Below are 12180 nucleotides of genomic sequence, written 5' to 3'. Positions count from 1 at the left end.
ACAAGGGGGTCAGTGTGGAAGCCAAGTATCATAAAAAGGACAATATCCGGTTCACAGCATAAGGCTTATTTAGTGTACATCATGTACGGATATTTTTTATTTAGGTGTAATTATAATGACACTGTTATTTTTAAGGGAAATGTGTCGAGATGTGCTGCAGAAGACCAGAGAAGAGGGAAGTCTGCAGAGACGAGCTTTGGATGTCCAATGTCACCATGGCGTCTAGACCAGATGAAAAAGAGGAAGAGAACATTTCCAATCAGAGAAGATGTCAACCAATAAGGTACCTGGATCTGGAGGAATTTTCACTAGACAATCACCGTATTTATACGACCGCCGATCGGTTTTTTGAAGCTGATTGTCAGTCATCTAATAGCCTGTGACTGCAAACTTCTGAATCTCCAGAGCATGTGCACTGCGCGTTGTCAGGATTCTCCCGCACCGGTGGTGAGAGCGGCTGTCATGTGACCACAAGTATGCGATAAGTATACTGTACTTCTGGCCACATTCCAACAAGACGACTAGACATGCGTGGCCTCACTCAACTCACTTGTATGACATGACAAACCTAGACAACTCCTATAATATGCTCCTTATTTGTACATACTGTGTAATAGCATTGTTCTCGGCAGCACGTTTATACAGGACTATCTGCTGCTAAGAACAATGATATTTAAAGAGGTTGTCCACTACTTTAACATTGATGACCTATCCTGAGGGTAGCTCATCAGTGTCTGATTAATGGGGGGTGAGATCCGCTGTAGTCGATGTCGGCAGCCAGAACTGTTTAGTTACGGAGCTGCCCAATGCAGGGGGCAGATGTGCAGTACCCGTCCGTGACCACTTTACAATAGAGGGAGCCATAACTGAGCTGTTCCAGTCACCGCTGACATCAAGAACAGCTGATCGGGGGTGCCGGGTGTTGCACCCCCACCGATCAGACACTGGTGACCTATCCTAAGGATAAGTCATCAATGTTAAAGTAGTGAACAACCTCTCTAAGCAAGCTTATAACTTTTTTCACTCAATGGATGAACATTTTGCTCGTGCATTGGGTGACTGAGAGCCTGTCCTGTGTAAATGTGTTCAGTGGCTGTCGGGGCTTAGATCTGAACCCCCACAAAACAGCATTCAGTGATATGCACTGACGGGGCCATTGACTATACTGATGCAGATGGAGTCACCATGTGCTCTGTTGTGCATCAATTTCGGCTGTATACGCCTAGTTGAGACAGGTGGCAAGACGATCAAGGAGGTGTCTGATTGGCTCCAAATTTATTTTGCAGTGGGACAACGAGCCCAAACATCCAGCCAATATCATTAAAGGGGTTGTCCAGACTTGGAGCAAGAGTCTGCATTCACTGTATGTGACTGCTGTATAGTGACAGCATGTGGTGCACACGCTATTACACTTCCCTGATGCAGGATAGTGGTCACGTGACCTCATGCGTGCGATTTGAATACCCAGGGTCACATGCCGACTTCAATACAAATGTGCCCTTCCGAGGGCTTTGTATTGGCTGGAAGCAAACACCTCTTCAGTGAAAAAAAAAGAAAGAAAAAAATTGATGATGCTTGTGCAAATTGTTATCATGCTCACAGAAGCATGATGACATGGAAGAGGGCTGAGTAGTCTGGGGAACTAACGCCCCATCAACTAGTCAAAGCTCTCATTAGCATAGGGGAAGCCGAAGTTATAAATGCTTTTTTACAGAATTTAATTAACCGAATTATGTTACACAGGGCTGGTTAGGGAGGGGGTTTTATCATACTTGGTTGAATATTGCTGGTTTAGAGGGCACAGGGGACCTGACAGGTTCCCTTTAACTACTATCTAAAGTGAATGGGCACTTTCAGGCCTCATTCACACGTCCATGTTTAAACACGTACATGTAAAATGGTTCCGGTGTCATCAGTGTACGTTCCGTGTGTCATCAGTGTACAGTCCAAAATTAAAATAAGGGCTCGCTCCCACTGGCGATGCAATCAGATAAAAAATTGGATTGCACTCGGCCCAATGTTACCCTATGGTGTAGCTCACATCTGCAATTATTTTCTCATGCCAATTCGGCAAGCGAAAACAATCGCAGAATGCTGCGATTGCATCCCTGAATCGGATCACACGCACCAATATAAGTCTATGGATGCGAGTGAAATATCGCACTGCACTCTATCACCCAAGTGCAGTGCGATTCCCGCCAATGCCAGCAACAGAGGAGATGGAGAAATTTCTCAGTCTCCTCCACAGCTGTGCTGCGATTCTCTCATGTGAGAGGATCAGAGCACTGACACTCAGTTCCCGCTCGCAGCAGAACAGGAGTCGAGTGTCATTAGTGTATCGCATCCATTATTCTCGCATCTGATGTGATTCACTAATGTGACTCCAGCCTTATAGTCACAGCAGAATGAACAGCATAGAAAGAAGACACAGAAACCATGAATAGAGTTTATTCATTTTTATTGTTATATATTAAATTTAGTTTAATGTAATCATCCAGTGCCATTTATAGGATTTACTGCATAAAAAGGATGTGAACCAGAGGAAGGCAAAACAACCCCATGTGTGGGGAAAAATTCCTTCCTGACCCCAAGTCCTGGCGATCGGCTAATCCCTGGTTCACTGCAGTGTCGGCTCTGGATGGGCCCTGTCACACCTTTATACATATATAATACTTATATTTCTATCTTATCTTTATATCTAGACTATTTAAAGCTTATGTCTAACTAAGGGGGCACTTACACTGGTCGACTATCGGGAATGGGCTTCTTGGGAACCGTCATTTTCCGATAATTGTGCAGTGTAAACAGGGGGCCGATCACCCGACCAACAAACAAAAGGTTGGTTGCTTAATAATTATGTGCTCGTTCTGCCCCACGTGTGTATCTGGTCTGCAGCCACACCCTGGGGCCGTACCCCGAGATGAGATCAATCTGATTCAGTAGAAATTGTAAAAATATCTACATGCAAAGGCACCTTTTTTTTATCCCATCCATATGCTCTAATTATGTGTCTGGATTTGGAAAGGTTCAGGGAGACGGCGTATACATTCGCTAAGAACCTGTGACTACACATTGACAGGTACATGCATATATACACAAGCACAAACTAACTCATATTCACACATATACATACACTCACAACCATACACTGTAAGTTACTACGATCAAATACATATATTTACACTCACATAAATGCATAGATGTATACAATGTGACACACAGTTACACATACATTCACACACACATGCACGCTGTGACACATACATGTATATGCATACATTTATACAATGTGACACACAGTTACACACATGCACGCTGTGACACATACATGTAGCAAATACACATGCGACACTCGCAAACATACATTCACTTATATATACACACTGAAACACGTACATATTTATACTCATACAAACATATACATTTAATTACACCCACAAAATACATACATGTGGACAGTAGCACATATACACACACACAATGACTCACATACACACATTAATATAGATTGATACAAAAGGACATGTATATGTGTCATATAAGTATAAATATATATATATGGGCAAATAGATACACACAGTGCTCAACATAAATTAGTACACCCTCTTTGAAAGGTAAGATTTTAATAAAAGTCTCACTGAATTCAAGAACAATCTTGAATTTTGACAAGACGGAGTTTCATAGAACATTTTATTAACCCATAGCATGAAAGTAAAGGTAATAATATAGCTTTCATTACAAAATCTTCAGTTTTATTCAAATTAGTTTATGCAAAAATGAATACACTCCACATCACAAAATCTAGTATTTTGTATGACCTACATGATTTTTAAGAACACCAAGTCTTCTGGCGTGAAATGAACAAGTTGGCGACATATTGCAACATCTTTCTTTTTCCATTCTTCAAAAATGACCTCTTTTAGAGCCTTGATGCCGGATGGAGAGTGATGCTCAATTTGTCTCTTTAGAATTCCCCATAGGTGTTTGATTGGGTTCAGATCAGGAGACATCCTTGGCCACTGAATCACGTTCACCCTGTTCTTCTTCAGAAATACAACAGATGTGTGTTTTGTATCATTGTCATTGATGGAAAAGAGCATGTCTACAAGGGCACGGAGTGATGGTACCATCTTCTCTATCAATATAGAGCAGTACATATATAGTGTGTAGTGGCAGTACATCTGTGAATTTACAATACCCTCCACAAACAGTAATTCCCCTAAACCAGCAGCACTCGTGTAGCCCCACATAAGGACACTGCCATCACCATGTTTCACCGTAGGCTCCATGCATTTTTCTAAATGCATGGTAGCTAAACATAGTGGTGGCAGTGCCCTTATGTGGGGTTACATGAGTGTTGCTGGTGTCGGGGAGCTACATTTATTTTATAATAAATTTTACAGTTTCACTACTCTATATTGATAGAGAAGATGCTACCATCACCCTGTGCCCTTGGGTAGACGTGCACTTTTCCAACATGACAATTATTCAAAACGCACATCTAAGGTCATTGTTGCAATTCTTAAGAGAACAGGGTGAACGTGATCCAGTGGCCAAGTATGTCTCATGATCTGAAACCAACCAAAGACCTATGAGGAATTCTGAAGAGACAAGTTGAGCAGCACTCTTCAACCAGTATCCAGTCACTAAAAGAGGTCGTTGTTGAAGAATGAAAAAATATAGATTTTGGAATATGTCGCCATCTTGTTCATTCCATGCCTAGAATAGTTGGTGCAATTCTTAAAAATCATAGAGGTCAAACAAAATACTAGATGTAATAGTTTTTGGTGGTGGCTGTATTAATTTTTGCATCAGCTAACTTGAGTAAATCTGAAGTTTTTGTAATGAAAGTTATATTATTAACCTCACTTTCATGCTATGGATAAAAAAAAAATTCTATGAAACTCAGTCTTGTCCAAATTTTTTAAATTGTTATTGTATTCAGTGAGATATTGATTAAAATCTATCTTTTCAAAGGGGGTGTACTCATTAAGGCCGAGCAGTGTGTGTGTGTATTTACGTGAATAAGAAACATACAAATGTCTGTTTGTATCAATGCGTATTAATGTGTGTAAATGAGTCATAAAGTGCGTAGGTATATGTGCTACATAATCCACAGGTATGTATTTTGCAGGTCTAATTAAATATATAGATTGCCACTGCAGCACACATACATCAGTGGAGGTGATATGGAGGGATGGACATCAGTGCCCTGGCTATATTGAAAGCTAGAAATGCTCTAGATTACTTGGAGGCTAATAAGCAATGACTGAAAACAGTGTAATAATGATGAATGATGGATTATTTCTACTATGCTTACTCTGACTTAGAAACCCCTGAACAATTCTACATATTTTTTCCTTTATTTACTATAAATATCACAAAACTATAATTACCTATACTTATCATTTCTTACCTATAATTATCATTTCTTACCCATAATTATCATTTCTTACTCATACTTATTCTTTCTTACCTATACTTATCCTTACATACCTATACTTATCCTTTTTACCTAGGCTTATCTTTTCCTACCTATACTTTCCCTTTTGCTTATATTTTCTTATCTATACTTATTATTACTTACCTATGCTTATAATTTCTTACCTATAATTATCCTTACTCACCTATACTTTTCTTTTTCTTTATTGAATGTTAAATATATTTATCCTTTTTTACCTATACCTATGCTTTCTTACCTAAACTTTCTTATACTTATCCTTTCCTACCTATACTTATCTTTTTTTTACCTATACTTATCTTTTTTTTTTATTTTAAAAATACTGATTCTTTCTTAACCTATTTTTATCCTTTTTTTCCATACTTATCATTTTTCCCTATACGTATTCTTTCTTTCCTATACTTATTTTTTTCTTACCTATTTTTACCTATACTTATCCTTCCTTACTTATCCTTTTTAAACTATACTTATCCTTTTTTACCTATACTTGTCCTAGCTTAACTATTTTTACCTGTAGTTATATTTTCTTACCAATATTTACCTATAGTTATTGTTTCTTACCTATACTTATCATTTTTTCCTTATTTTTATTGAATTTACATATATTTATCCCTTCTAACCTATATTTACCTATACTTATCACTCATAGTTATCCATGTGGAGGTCCCTCATGATGTTGGACATCCATCTGATATTCTGGTGTCCTCTGCATGGTCTTCTGGAAGCTCAGGTACACAGCTTGCTCTGATATTATTGAGCTGGTGTCTTGTTGAGGGTTTTCTAGTTGACAAATGAAAACCCTCTGAACATGGCCTGGTTCTGTGGTTTTATCGATAACGAAGCCTCTGCCGCTTGGATCTTGTCAAGCTTAAAAGCGTGGAACCTGGGTTTAGGCTTAGTTGGCTATAGAAAAAGATGCAGAAAAAAGTCATGGTGAACTTGGTGACTAATCAAAACAGTCTTGAATTGAAGTATTGAAAATTTTAAAGGAACTTTTTCAAATGTAAATATATCTTATAATATCAAAGCCAGCACCACAAGCATTGCAGCACAAGAACAGTCACTTCAATGAGCTGCAGTGCCACTAATCATCTCTATGGCCAATCACTTCTGTCTCACCCTGCAGAATTATGTGCAGGTAACATGCAATGGCTCAAGTATGGTTAGAACGAAAAGTTTTTACATAAGTACAATCTGTACTTATCACTTCAACTCTGAACACTTTGACCTGTTAACAGAGTCTTTCCAAATTGGGCTAGCTCCTTCACTTCTGTTTTTTTAATAAATTGGTTCATGTTTTTTGTTTTATTTTTCTTCTGGTCAAAATCAGCAGTGGAGACTATAAAAGGGAGAATTACTATTGAAAAATGTAAGCTAATCTTCTTTAGATTCACTTCCAGGTCTGCCTGAAAAATGATCAAAATGTTGTGAACTGGTCCTTATGGAGAGCTCATTTACATTTTTCTTTAGCCAAGGGTCATCTTCTCTAGTTCCAGCTACAGCTATGCCTATGCAATGCCTTACCAGATTAAATGGCTTGCACCTTACAGAACTTAGAACTAGTTAATTATTTGCATATATCCAGCAAAAGAGTCTGAAAGAAGTAAAATACTATAGACTAGACATGCACCGTTAATAAATTAAATTGTCCAATCAGCCCAATCGTCTATATGTAAAGATTAACGCCGTCCAAATTATTTTCCAACCCTGGCATTAAACATAATGTATCACAGCCAAAAGTGTAGAAGATTGTGGGACAGTATCTTATTCAGATCCATGTGACAGTTCTGTACATTTACTTACTACAGGGATGTGTGGTGGGGCCATCCTAAGGGCTTCCACTGAGACCCAATCAATTCGCTGGAAGAAGGGGTCTTCTCAAATGTTACCATTGACTCCTAATCGCTGGACAGGATCTTCCTGGAGGAGCTGATCAATGATGTCCCTGGCGCCGGAGGAAAAGAGTGTGGGATGGTAGCTACACCCGCTGGTTAGCATTTTGTTTAAGATGACTCCAAACGAATACCAGTCTACTCCGGCGTTATACTCCTTCATGTCCAGGATCTGCCATAAAGAAGCATTATTAGTAGTGCTACCACTTGTAATTCACTGTACTTATGTCACTCACATTGTTATATGTGACACTGGTGACACTGGTTCTTACTACTTAATGAGGAGATAAAAAAGATCTTTCATAATTACACTACATAAATGAAATTAATAAAGGATATTAAAAATCAAAATGAATGTATTATATATGATTATGACTGCGCACACAACACTCAGACTTTAACACCTTCATCCCGGGGCGATTTTAAGTTTTTTTGCTTTTGTTTTTTTGTTTTTTTTTTCCCATCCACATAACTTTATGAGGGCTTGTTTTTTTGCAGGACAAGAAGAGATGTACTTTTGAATGACACCACTCATTTTATCATGTCATGTACTGGAAAGCATTAAAGTTGCGAAAAAAAGTGCAATTTCACAATTTTTTTTTTATTTACCATGTTCACTATACAGTAAAACTGACCTGAAAATATGATTATCCAGGTCAGTACAATTACGCAGATACCAAACATGTATAGTTTTTGATTTTTGATGGTGTTGCCATTTTCTGAGACCCGTAACACTTTAAATTTTCAGGATATTGTGCTGTGATGGATTATTTTTTGCTCCCTGAGCTGATGTTTTTATTGATACCATTTTGGAGTAGATACAATGTTTTGATCACCTCTTATTGCATTTTATTACAATGTTGCGGGGGCCAAAAAAACTTAATTCTGGCGTTTTGATTTTCTTCATATTATGACGTCTACTGATCAGATTAATTTATTTTAGATTTTGATTGATCGGACTTTTACCAACACATCGATACCAAATGTATATTTTTTTTGTTTTGTATTGTTTTATTTTTAATGGGGCAAAAGGGGGGTGATTTGAACTTTTCTGTTTTTTAATTTTGCTCATATTTTTTTAAAAAAATGTAAAACGTTTTACTGTATTTATGTATAGCTAAAGTCGCAATCTCCTTTGAATGCCAAGCTAAACGCTGTCTTTCACAGGAGTAATGTTGTGACAAGCACTGAGGTCTTCAGCAGACCCCCGACTGTCATGGTAACCCATCAGTGCCCTGTGATCATGTCAGGGGCGTGTGGAAAAACGCGTCCCCCTGCCGGCGCATGTTAAATGCCACTGTCAGAGATTGACAGCGAGATTTAACAGGTTAATAGCCGCAGCCGTACATCATATGTCATGAAGGGGTTAAGGAGCTGTGACATTATGGCTGATAGTATCGAGGTGATGGCTGGCCTTGTCTAATATACTCAGAGCAGTTTTTCCAATGTACTAGATACTTCAGATACTAGTGTAATAAATGCTCATAAACTAATACATTTTCCTGTATCATTATTACACATGTTATTGCCACTTTCGCACACCTATGGTCAGGATAACTCAGCATTACACCTGATCGGTCATTCTTCACTATCCATGTAGACATGCGGGCTAGGAGGAATAGGAGACTCTACTCCTCCCATTTGGTGATTGCAGGGTACATAGCAGTGATGCACCCAGAGGTCACACATTTTTCACCTGTCCTGGGGATTGGTGATATATTGAAAATCCTTTAATGGGTGTTTCCAGTACTTTTATATTGATGACCAGAACAGGTCATCAATATAAGATTGGTGGTGGCCAACACCCGGCAGTCCCACTGATTAGCTGTTATCTCCTCCACCGGTGATTGGATATAACCAAGACCGTAATCCGTGATCTTAACATGGCCCGTATCAGTCACCAGGATGTTCTCGAGCTTTAGGTCTCTGTAAGAAAAATAAAAATAACCTGAGTATAAAGTAAGTGTTCTTCTTATATCTGTGGTCAAATGACAACATATGTGAATAAACATATTTTCTCTTACTGCTGTACTTTCCTCTTGTGAGATAACTCCTTTACTAGATGCCCTAACTGACCCACTGCAGGGATCACTGTATTACATCTGACAGCCGCTCAGCTGCAGCTTCCTGACAGTGATACCATATAGGACTACTAGACACCAGCTACAGGGCATCAGTCTGCAGGTCATCAGGGTGGGGGGACTGAGTGCAGCTAAGCTTTAAGGCCTCATGCACATCACCGTATTTTCGTGTACATGTCCGATTTTTACTTCGAACCGATCGCAGCATACCCGAGTTAGATCCAATTATCGGATCACACTTAGCCATGCAAGTCAACGAGTCCATGGAAAACATCGGACTGCACTGGGATGACATCTTAGTGCAGTCCGATTTCCACGGACTGACAGAATGGAGAAGATGGAGAATTTTTTTTTTTCCCCATCTTCTACTCATCCGAAAAAAATCGGATCACACTCTGATCAAATTCTGTTCAGAGTTTAATTAAAGTGTGATTTGCATAATGGTCCGGATTCTCTTAGGTGAGAGAATGTACGCTGGTGTGACCCAGCCACACACTGACTACATTACCTGTGGATGACGCCCTAAGAATGGAGGAACTGGATCCCACACACTAGTTCGGCGGCATAGAATCTGACAAAGAGAAAATGAATAAGTATCAGATCCCATAAATAGTAAACTTGGGAATTCATATTAATCAATATGAGCATTATCCTATATTATTCTGTTCATAGGACAATTTTCTATCATTACTCTGAGCATTTTCATGTCAGTTACTTTACCCAACAATCAGAATGAATCTGAGCTCCTGAAGAGACTGTTATAAAGTATTTCCACCTTCAGAAATAAAGAGAATCTCAGGACCTGACATGTCTGGAGTGGAAGTAACACTGTGACCTTCAGTATCTAACTACCCTTTTATATACAACATAGCTTATAGGTTTTTTTTAAGAGGTTATCCAGTCTCAGAAGAAAAGTCTGAAGTCACTCCGTGTGACTGTCTAATCGTGACGGTGTAAGACGCGCACACTGTCAATATTGTAGTCTCAGGAATGCACGTATGAAAATTACATTCTCGCGATCATTTGCCGACTATTCTCCTGCATGTCTCTCAATTCTCTCCTATTTGAAGAAGCCGGGCGAGACTAGTCGGCATGTGATCACAAGTATGCAAATTGTACACGTGATCACAGAATCGCCCACCTAAACGGGGAATACAGGGAAATCGTGACCGTGTGCTCATTGTCATGTAGAATGATTGCTGACTTGTCTTCTGAGACCGGACAACTCCTTGAACACATTACCTGGCACTGGTGATGTCAAGCGACCCCTTCCTGTGTAGAAGTTGGTAAAAGTCCCCGCAGCTCATGTATTCCAAACCAAGAAAAACATTCATCTGTAACATAGAGCATTAGCATTTATTATATAGTAAAGACAAATACAGATTTCAGTACTTGAAGGAGTTTTCCATCCAAGAAAGTTAAAGCATATTGCTAATAAAGGAAGTCACTCAATAAAAAAGGTGGTTTAACTTCTGTGACCCCTAAAATACTAAACAATGATATATAATATATTAATAAATTTAGAAAGTCTTGTTTGCTGTTTTTGGTGCCAATCCAAATCCTTCAAAATGGTGCACTCAATTCAAGAATTTGGTGCAACGTAAAAAATGCTTTTTTTTTCTGCCTTGAACTGTTTTTGCAACTTTTTGGTCCCAGAAATCACACATTTTGCAAATTGGCCCAAAAGTTGAGCCAAAAAACTGACAACTCAAAGAATACACCAAATGGGACTGGAATCAAGATTGTGTCACATTGGTAACTTTTAAAAAAATCACAATTAATGAATCAGGTGAAAACATCTGGAAGCACTAAACTCTTCCCACAAAGTTAAACAAAAGCAGATGAGCTCATATAAAATGCACTTCAAAAAAGGCGCAAATAGAACAATGATTCGGGTGCAAACAAAAAAGGGGCAAAAACATACAAAACCAAATAAGAACCAGACGCAAAAGCAATGATGAATCAAGGCCATAATGTTCTCTCTCTGTTTTTTACATAGCTGCTATACAGTAGGTGTTTTCTGTGCATCCCACTTCCCAAAAAGTGGAATAAAAGATAGTAATAAAGTCTTGTATACTCCAATATAATACCAATGTAAAATGCAGGCAATGCAGAAAAAAAAACAGTTATGTTAACCATTTTACAGCCTGTGGCGTATTAGTACGCAACAGGCTGTAACCCCCGGTTCAGCTGAGCCCGCACTGAACCGAGCACATGTCAGCTGATTATTACAGCTGACATGTGCCAGCAACAGCGGCGGGTGGAATCGCGATCCACCCTCGGCTGTTAACATGTTAAATGCCGCTGTCAATATCTGACAGCGGCATTTAACATCGCCGCACTGGAAGCGCGTCACTTACCCCGCCCATCGGTGACCCCGTCACGTGATCACGGGTCACAGATGCGTGGGCATGACAACCCTGGGTCTGCAGCAGACTCCAGTGGTTGTCATGAGCTGATCGCTATGAGCGCCACCTAGTGGTCGGCGCTCATAGCACAGGACCATTTCTACTACATAGAGGTGATCTGCTGATCACCTCTATGTAGCAGAGGCGATCAGACAAGTGCTGTTTCTAGTCTCCTATGGAGACTATAGAAGCAAGCAAAAAGTGAAAAAAAATGTTTTTAAAAATATTAAAAAAAGTAAAAAATATAAAAGTTTAAAGCACCCCCTTTCGCCCCATTCAAAATAAAATAATTTAAAAAAAACCAAACACATACACATATTTGGTATCGCCGCGTTCAG

This window comes from Phyllobates terribilis, unplaced genomic scaffold, assembly GCF_046119375.1.
Source record: "Phyllobates terribilis strain yellow unplaced genomic scaffold, ASM4611937v1 Scaffold_11__3_contigs__length_659146591, whole genome shotgun sequence".
NCBI classification, from domain to species: domain Eukaryota; kingdom Metazoa; phylum Chordata; class Amphibia; order Anura; family Dendrobatidae; genus Phyllobates; species Phyllobates terribilis.
Note: the sequence above shows the minus strand (reverse complement) of the source record.